Here is a 10700-nt window from a genome sequence, read left to right as displayed (position 1 = left end):
ATATATAGGACACCACTAGGGGGCAGCGTATACATATATAGTTGAATGAACAGTTGCCTCCGGGTGACATTCGGCTATTCTGCTCGTTGTCTCGGAGGAAGCGACCGGGAGAAAAAAATGTAAACCAAAGAAACAGTTGAGCACAGCAGCCTGTCATTGTATGACAACAAACGGGGACCTCAGAAAAAACAATTGGCACAGGCTGCAGAGGTCAGGAGTAACTAACGCATAATAGTGCAGAGGTCAGGAGTAACGCACAGAGTGCAGAGGTCAGCAGTAACGCACAGAGTGCAGAGGTCAGGAGTAAAACAATGTTATTTAACCCTTTAGTGAATGGGTAGGGGGTACCCTGATGTGAATAAGCCCCCTGCCCACAACCAACACCCCAGAGCTTCTGTGGAGGAGGCCCTTATCCTTTAATGTTAAACAACCCCCCAAAGAATGGATCCACCGATGTAATCCTAAGGTCAATCATGGCGTCCAGCGTTGTCCACGGCGACTCGACGAAATAAAAAAAATAGAAAGAAATAATAAAAAAATAAACCCGACGACCACCGTTCCGTCCGCTGCGACGAACTCCCGCTGCACAATGGCATTCTGACAGATACCGGCAGGATATGACCTGTGGTCAGGTGCACGGCTTTGCCCAATCAGGGCTTCACAAGGCGCAGGGCCTTCTGGGGAGCTCGACGGACGAATACAGAACCCCTCCCCCATTCCTCCATCATTCCTGTCACAGATGTATAGAGAGCTCCTGTGTATGATAGAAGGATCTGAGGGGAGCCTCACAGCCAATCAGAGTCCCTGCTTCACACCTCCTCCACTGCCATTGGCTGAACTCCCTCCACAGGAACCAATCACAGGGCGGGATCAGAGTCACCGGGCAGATTCCAGATTTACCTCAGACCTCACCACAGACATAATGGTCCCCCCGATGTGTGGGAGGACGGCTCCATGTGATGGGGGATGGGCGGCTCCTCGTACAGGACACACGGACCGACGTCCCTGGACAGCATTAAGGTCCTGTGTCAGGTGAGGTGATGCTGTAGAGGAGGAGTTAGGCCTCATTAACAACGGCGTGTTTTGGAACTTACAGATATTTTAATACACGTGTGTTCCTTGCCAGGCAAATACATCTAAAGTTGATGGGTGTGACCCCCCCATGTAACCGTGTGCCTGAGGCCTAACTGACACGACTGCCTGTCCTTTACAGAAATGATTTCAGTGACCTCTGTTTAATAGATTTCCATTACCAGCTCCTGCGACTCCTGCCGCCATCTCCATCTCCTGCCACCTCTACTGGCCTGTCACCATCACCATCTCCTGCCACCTCTACTGGCCTGCCACCATCACCATCTATGGCCACCATCACCATCTCCTGCCACCTCTACTGGCTTGTCACAATTACCATCTCCTGCCACCATCGTCTATCACCATCTCCTGCCACCTCCACTGGCCTGTCACCATCCCCATCTCCTGCCACCTCTACTGGCCTGCCACCATCACCATCTCCTGCCACCTCTACTGGCCTACCACCCTCACCATCTCCTGCCACCTCTACTGGCCTGCCACCTCTACTGGCCTTCCACCATCACCATCTCCTGCTACCTCTTCTGGCCTGCCACCATCTCCTGCCACCTATACTGGCCTGCCACCATCAACTTTTGCCACCCCTGCTGGCCTGCCACTATCACCATATACTGCCACCTCTACTGGATTGCCACCATTACCACCTCCTGCCACCATTACCATCTCCTGCCACCCCTACTGGTCTGCCACCATCATAATGTCCCGGCACCTTTTCTAGCCTGCTACAATCACCATCTCCTGCCACCTCTACTGGTCTGTAACCATCTCCTGCCACCTCTACTGGCCTGTCACTATTACCATATGCTGCCTCTGCTGATCCGGCCCCATTACCAAAATCAAATATCAATGTCTCTTTAAATTAATAATTTGATTTGTTGGAAAAAAGCTGCCTCACCACTTCCTATTAGGATGCGGCCTAATCAATCTGCTTACATACTCTGCAGGGAAGGTGCAATATTTCTGGCTTTAGTCTCTGAAATAATACTCTCTCATTGTTATTTCATGATAATACCGGTCTGGTCTCTCCCTCTGAAATTGCAGCCTAGTAAAAGTGCATACATAGGGGCGGAGTTATAAATGTTCTGCCCTCGATGGCGCTGAGGAACATAGGACTTCCTGTGCTCCTCAGCACCATCTTGTGGCCCTAGTATCCTACAAACAGCATCAGCCCAGCGATACAATGGGTGGAACATTTATAAATCAGCCCCATAGTGGGTGGAGTCACTGCAACATTTCTAGCTTCCTCTGTACAGTATATCCATACAGATTATGGTGAGATGGGACTAAAGCAGTAAATAAACCCCCTCACTCTAATCACTGCACAGTAAAGTCTTCTTAGAACAGAAGGTGACCACATGTCTCATTCCCCAAAAAAGGGGGAAGTGTTCCTTATTCCAGAACAATGGGCGGAGCCATGCAAATCATTGTTTCACACCCCAACTGGACAGATGCACATCCCTAGCCTAATATTATAGAACTATGTATTACAGTCTGCATACAGCTGTTACAGGCTATTTGGCCTTCATGAGTGCAATGTATGTGTCGGGTCCAGGTCCGTAGGCCATGTTGGGTTCCGGTCCGTGGGACACACCGAGTCCCGATCCAGGGGACGTCCGTCCAGCACATCCAGGCCTTTGTACTGCCTTTGCCCGCCTGTTATTGATCCGGTCTGCCTCCTGAATGCCCGATTGGATGTTCACATCCTCACGTACGGCCAACTACTCTGCCAGGTCTCCGCTCATCATAGCGACCCAGGATCAGCACCCGGCACCCGTGCACCCCCTGCCTGCGCACACTGTCTACCACCCCAGTGGTCACAGACGGGGTTGCAAGGGAGGTCCTCCTCGTCAACTCGAGCCCACACTACAACCCTAACAGTATGGAAACCATGGCTTCTATGGAGTAGGGTTTGGGACCCAACGGGACATTGTAACCGTACAGGTGATGGTGAGAAGAGACTAAAGGAATCAAAAAGACCCTCCAACCCACTCAGTGCAGTAAATAAATCCTGGTATGTAGTGAGAGAATCTCTAACGCCAATTTGATAAGCCGCTCTGACCTCACACATATAGCCAGAAAATCAGAGAGAAATGGTTCACCTAAATACTAGATAAGTCAACCACACACGTCAGTCACGCCAACCCGGGTACCGGTACCTTGATTCCAATATTAGAATGGACTACTGTCATAGACGGTAGGCCGGAGGAGGTCGCCATGGGGATATGAGGATGCAGGAAAGGCCGAACGATGCGTGGGCTACCTTTTGGGAACCTTTCCCTGGACTCTCCTAGTCCGTACACTCTGCGCTCATGCAGACCACACACACGGCTCTCACTGGCAGGTACACGTTAGCTAAACCAGGCACAGTTACCTCTAGAGTCAGTACCGCCACTCAAAGTCTCCTGCACTACCGCTGGCCACCACTGGAGGGAGACTCACCCAGCTCAAGCTGTCTGGACACACACACAGGCAGATTCAAATCTCACATACAATGCAGTGTACTCTAATGGTTGTGTGGCAGCCTAAGATGCCCAAAGCTATCCTCTCAGCTAGAAACCTTGGTGTACCCGCTTCTTCCACTGCCCACACACACCCAGGGGCGTTTGCCTCGGGCAGCAGATACCAGGCCGCCCCCCCAAAACATTTGGGCAGACGGGCTGCACGGAAACCGGCAGCCTGGCTGCCTAATTAGAACGGGGGAAGAAGCGGCAGGCGGGGGGATCAGGAGGAGATGAGGACGTAGCGGCTGCAGGAGGTGACAGAGGAGATGGGACGGAGATGAAAGAGGCGGGGTGACGACGGAGGAGGCGGGGGGGGGCGAAGACTGCAACGGAGGAGGAGGGGCTGAGACAGTTGCCCGAGTTTAGCCTTGCCTAGGGCAGCCCCAAACCAGAATACACCACAGCACACACCCACATCAGACACACAGACCCCTGCCTGGCAATGACTTACAACCGAGCTTCTAGGCACCGATGATACAACCAATCCACTATGCACATGCAACAGACATACAACAGTCTCTTCAGATTGGTGCGTTCTTCTAGAGCAATCAAAAACCAGCTCGTTAATTGTATATTTAATATCCCCGGACGGGTAGCACAGAGAAAAAAGTAGTTACAAAAAAATTACAAAAAGGAGACGTTACAAAGTTTACACCCCCTGAGACCGGCCAATCAGACTGGAGACTAAAGATTGTCAGCTGGGTCTCATGGTACTGACCATCTTTGAACCCTCATAACGGTTTCCACTTATGAATTATGGATCCGAAAAGTGATGGTTCTGGTTACATCTGTTGTTGTGCTATCCGCAGAGTCCAAACTCCGGTACTCTACGGCTAACAGAACCAGAAACACCATAAAGAGACCCGACTATCAGAACTCCTCCATACTGTATGATAAAACCCTCGTGTTTGGTATCAGTCAGCTCGTCTTTGTGCCACCGCTCTCTCCATGAAGGTGCTACGATCATACGATGTACGGGACGGGAGTTATGAGATACGATGTACGGGGACGGGAGGTATGAGATATGATGTACGGGACGGGAGGTATGAGATACGATGTACGGGGACGGGAGTTATGAGATACGATGTACGGGGACGGGAGGTATGAGATATGATGTACGGGACCGGAGGTATGAGATATGATGTACGGGACGGGAGGTATGAGATGCGATGTACGGGACGGGAGGTATGAGATATGATGTACGGGACGGGAGGTATGAGATACGATAGCCGGGGCTGTAGTTGGCCTGGCTGGATTTGTAGTGGTGACAACATGGTTAATCTCAGGTGTCTAACCTTGCCTGTACCCCCCCCTCCCCCGGGCGGAGTGAGACTCTGTCATATTGTGGGACAGCCAATGGAAGACACTGTAATGTGTGTACAGTACAGGAGCCAATCAGTGGGCTTCTTTCAGCCAGTGGTGCATGCCGGGACAGAGTACATATATTGGTGGGAGCTGCCATGTGCTCTCTCTCTCTCCGGGACCAGCCATGGATTAGGGCTGGGGTCCTGTTCAGCCTGCCCCCCCAGGCTAGGCCGAGACCTGGGGGTGGGCATGGGCTTGAGTGAGGGAAAAAGTTTCCCCGAGGCCTCCAACATGGAGGAGGCCTGAGAGATGGAGAGAAGAAAAGAACCAGGACCAGCGCAGGCTCTTGTAGCACCCGGGAACTATATGGGCTTCAGAGCATGGCCGGTGTCTATCCTGGATTGAGGATCTGCATCCATCTGGACTGTACATCAGTGGTTGTCTGATGTGGTCGGGTGGATCTGCAATGGCGACTTTCACAAGATCCGGTGAGTCTGGAGCTTCTGATGGTTAGCCCTAGACCCCTAGAACCCATATACCCTCTGGACACCTAGAGCCCCCTATACCCTCTGGACACCTAGAACCCCCCATACCCTCTGGACACCTAGAGCCATCTATACCCTCTGGACACCTAGAGCCCCCTATACCCTCTGGACACCTAGAGCCCCTATACCCTCTGGACACCTAGAACCCCTCCCCCCTCTCTCCCTAAGAAGATGTTCAATAAACTGTTCAATTAGCATTCTACTACTGAAGTGGACGTCCATTGGTGGGCACCAGAAGAGGGCGGTTAGTGCTAATGGGGCGCAGCTGGAGATCATCCCCCGAGACCGACTACATGTGGACCGGGCACCAGCGCTCCCTCCGGGGAGTTATCGCTACACTATTTTTAAGCATTTTGAACATTGCAAACCCCCCAGAAAAAGGAAAGGTGACACTTTTAACATTTTGGTGGTACCCCCGCCTAGAGACACAAAACACTCACTGCCCTGTGGTTCCCCGGCTGGGGAAGCACCACAAAGCCACATTTCCTTCAATTAACTCTCTGCAGCTGAACATGTTCATGGAAATTGTTAGTCTTGTAGACTGTATCCATTGAAGGAACTGAATGGACTTTCAGAATGTTCTACAAGAAGCCCCCAAAAATTATATTTTTGGCTGCACCATGACAACTACCTATGGCACTCCGGCAATATTGTTCACAAAGAGCCACTGAGGTGCATACCGGGTTAGGTGTCCTCATGGGGGATGGGAACACACTGAGGGTGCAGCCTGAAGTCATCTCAGTAGGCCTGAAGATGTAAGTGCATAACTGTACTGAGGTCGCGGCTGGATGAAATCCCTCACTGCTGATCCCACATAAGTAATCACACCCATAGACTGGAGACATCTACTGATGTACAACAGGCAAACCTTGTGTGACCACGGGCCTAATCCTCAGCACACGGCAGGACTCACTCAGCCCTGAACTAGTGGATGGCTGGGTGCAAACCATCGTGTCACCTCCCCTGAGACTGTATGAGTAGCCGGCATGGCATTGGGAGAGGCGCACTCCTTCCTCCTTACCACTCACATCCATGACATGGCATCCCGGAGCCACATGTAGGAACACCAGCCGAGAACATCAGAAACGCAGTGACGGCACAGAACCAGGACGCTGACGGAAGGACAGAGGTGGTGACAAGAGGTCGGTTCCAACACCGTTTCATCTGCCCACATGTGGACCTTACCAAGGTGTGACTGATGTCCTTTTACTTCCATCTCCTGCTTGTAGCCACACCCCTCTTTAAAGGGACGTGCTCAGGTATATACTCAGTATGATGTCATTATAATTATTCCATGCAGAGCTCAGTCAGGACTGTCTAAAACCACAACCCGACCTATCAGAGCCAGGGACAGCCACTACTGCCTCATATAACCCTATTCCTAATGCCACTGGGAAGAGGGAAGAGGCCGCCCCCACTACACCAATATCAGCATTCAAACCATCGCTACAAGCCAACAACATACCCAATACATTCTCCTAGGACAGGACATCAATGGAACCATATAAACAATACATAGAGCTACAGCTGGGGGGCCCCTATAGATGCGGAAGCAGGGTCGGGCAGGGAGGTGTATTTTGTAGTTGTGTTTGGTCTATTGATGACATAAATGAATGATAATTTATCCCGTAGCTGTCAGAGACCTGCTGCTTCTGCACATGCGCCAAGCCGGGGTTCCGCGGAAAAACGCGCCAAAAGGCGCACAGGAAGTGACGCTCTCCAGATCATTTTCTTCACTATTTAAACCCAGACTCCACACCTACTCATTGCTGGATTGTCTCTTCAACCGCCCTGACGTCTCCTGATCCTTGTTTCCAGTACTATTGATTATCGACCCGGATTGACTTTGACCTCGGAACGTTTGACCATTCTTGTTTGCCTATACCCTCGACCTCGGATTGCTTCACTGGACTGCCTACGCCTTCCCCTTTTGTCCCTGCTCTGCCTGCTCGGTGTGACCTCGGCCTGTTGACCTCGGATATCAAGATTACGAAACCCTGCTGCAAAACCAGGGAGTGGCCTGCACGGTGGAACCGCCTCTGGCCCTCCTGCCACTCACTGTCTATAAGGACTCTGTCCCCAATACCAGAGTCCCTAGGACACGAGCTGCAAGGGAAGCCTCCTCCTACATCCAGTCTCCACACAGGTACGTGATAGTAGCACAGAAAATGCGTCTTAAACAAGAAGTTCTTCACACGTCTCATTCCATTACATATGTGATCCCGATAATGAGGGGAATTCCTCTTATTTGAGGTCTATGTGGAGGCTGATGAAGGGGAGAAGATTCCCTGAAATGAGTTCCCCAAGCATCGGTATTCTGCATGTGTACAGCAGCGGGTGAGGTGACCTCCGAGGAGAGGAGGACTGGGAGAGAGGTGGGCACTCCAATGCCGGCCTACGTTCCATTCACCAGACTGTCAGAATGTTTATACTGCTCTGATATACACTTCTATTTATGGAAACAAATGAAAATCTATAGTTAAGGAGATTCCCAATGTATTTCCATAAATCAACATTTACGCGAGTTCTTTCATTTGCGCTGACTTCGAAGACACGAGGAATACCAAAGTATACAAAATATAGAGATTTATTTATCAAAAATCAGGGCGAAAATAATAATTAAATATAATTGGTGACAAACAAAGAATATGGATCAGATAATATCAATCACTTTCATAACACAAGTAATGCCTAAAATGTAACCGCTGGATATTGTTCCAAATATAAATGTAACCAAGATAACACGACTTTTTAAATGTAATGGGCGTCTTCTCGTATCTCACAGAATAAGAAAACGAAAGGCTCAGAATTGACATGTGACTTCTCTCAGCTCAGATATTCACCAACTCTAACTTCCACAGCGCATGGGCGATATTTATCCCATCATGCACAGGGCCGGCGATATTTATCCCATCATGCACAGGGCCGGCGATATTTATCCCATCATGCACCAGGCCGGCGATATTTATCCCATCATGCACCGGGCTGGCGATATTTATCCCATCATGCACAGGGCTGGTGATATTTATCCCATCATGCACCGGGCCGGCGATATTTATCCCATCATGCACCGGGCTGGCAATAAGCCCGGACCAGTCAAAGTAGAGAAAAATTACCACCAGTTTAATTCAATATACCGTATTTTTTGCTCCATAAGACGCACTTTTTTCCCCCCAAAAGGAGTGGGAAAAAGTGCCTGCGTCTTATGGAGCGAATCCCGACGCCCGAGACATGCAGTTTCGGGCGCCGGGCGAGTAGTAGGAGCCACTGATCGTTTAATACGAGTGATCTAATGAGATGACTCGTATTAAAACCGAGCGGCGGCGACGATCGAGATCACCATAGAGCAGACGAAGGATAGACGTTCTTCGCCTGCTCTGTGTCATCACTGAGACCGTGGCGCTGTAATCTCAGTGTAATCACAGCGCCACCTGTCTCAGCGGTCACAGAGGCTACAGTCTCGAGCGCTCCATAAGGCGCGCCGGACCTCCCTGCGTCCTATGGTCCGGTGCGTCTTATGGACCGCAAAATACGGTATATATATCAGACTAGACCATTGACTAGAAACTGAAATCAGTTTCCTGGAGAGGATACAAATGTATAAAACAAATGTATATAATTATCTCCCCAGATTGAAAGACACAATTTTTACTGCAGTTACAAATTATCTCGGATCAATCTCGATCCTACAAGAACTCAATGGTTTACCCGAATATATATATATATGTGGCTGAGGAATTGCCTAATATACAGATAGAAAGTATACTTTACCAGCAATATACATTTAGTTGTTTTGGAAGAAGTCAGCAGTCAACGCTCGGCCACCAGGGATAGTCAGGTTCTCTTTAGTTCAGTTTCTAGGACAGCCGTCCTCTGCTTCTGACCTATACCCTGGAATGTATTTGCTTACTGCCTTGTCTTGTTGACTCTCTCTGATGATGGAATTCGAATCCTCTCTTGGGCTCCTGGTCCCCTCTCTTTATCCCCCCCCTGCGGTGTGGGCTTGGTTTGATCTATCACGTGATTACTGACGTGATACCTGATATCAAATACCCCTTTTTGTCACAGACCTTTCCCTCACAATCACCATCAGGGGGCGCTATTTTTCTATGTAAAAATTGGGAGCGTTTCATTTAATTTCACTAATTTTTAAAGATAAGGCCGTGATATAACCTTTAACCTCAGACCTTGGACAAAACCATGAATATAACATTTTGACAATCCTTAATCACAAACTGTCAGACTTCAAGTCTGCGCTTCAATTTACGACTTGGAAACTACAGTTTAACAACCAATTAGCAATCCTCCTCAAATTCCTTGAAAGTGAGGTACTTAGTTTAGAGTTAGACCCAGAAGTTTTCATACATATAAGAAAAGAATATACATTGATATGTACCACCTAATTCTTTGCACTTAAATATAAAAACCCCATTATTAGTAATACACAACAATATATTTTAATGGGTACACTCAAACAATATATATAATGAATATAGTTTGGATATATAAAAGTACATGTATAAAATTTTACTTAAAATCAGTCAATAAAGTAGGCAGATAGATGACGTGTATAATATAATAATGTAATAACATTGTTGTTAATATTAATTACTGCAATGAATATTAATGTTTCATAAGGAATTTTTAAATAAGCCCCGCCTTCTATTCATTGAACAAAGGGGGGGGGGGAAACTCTTTAGAAACTCCAATTTCTTGTAGGAGGCAAGAAAGTAATCAATCAAGACCGACACAGGCTGGTACTATCCTAAACTGATATGCGTCTGAGACCCCCACCATTTACTATCTGAAGAATGTTTATACTAACATTCCTAATCTCTCTCTGTGAAGGTCTCTGTACAAGAGAAGAATGAACTTATTTTCACCTTATAGCACATAGACAAAATGGCTACTAGTATGCCCATAGACACATCTGTAAAATGACATGTTTAGGCCTATGAAATCGATTCCTTTCGGCCCAATAGTTCTGACAAGACCCTCAGCTCCCCTCCAGCCAGACACCCATGCTGGTGGTCTCAGTGGTGGTTCTTCTCCGTGAGATTTGGGATCTTCTGTAACACCACATACAGCTTATAGTCCTCCATAGTCATGTCATATGAAGGATCCATGTTCTCCCACCTCACCCTCCAAGTCACATAAGAATGAGGACCCCTCCCTGCTGTATGATTTGTTTTGCATTGGTACATGTCCGGCATGGCAGTGCCCCGCCGCCCCCCCCCCCCCACCCCCCCCCCCCCCCTAC

The sequence above is a fragment of the Nanorana parkeri genome, unplaced genomic scaffold (assembly GCF_000935625.1).
Source record: "Nanorana parkeri isolate BGI_ZX_2015 unplaced genomic scaffold, ASM93562v1 scaffold3746, whole genome shotgun sequence".
Lineage (NCBI taxonomy): Eukaryota > Metazoa > Chordata > Amphibia > Anura > Dicroglossidae > Nanorana > Nanorana parkeri.
Note: the sequence above shows the minus strand (reverse complement) of the source record.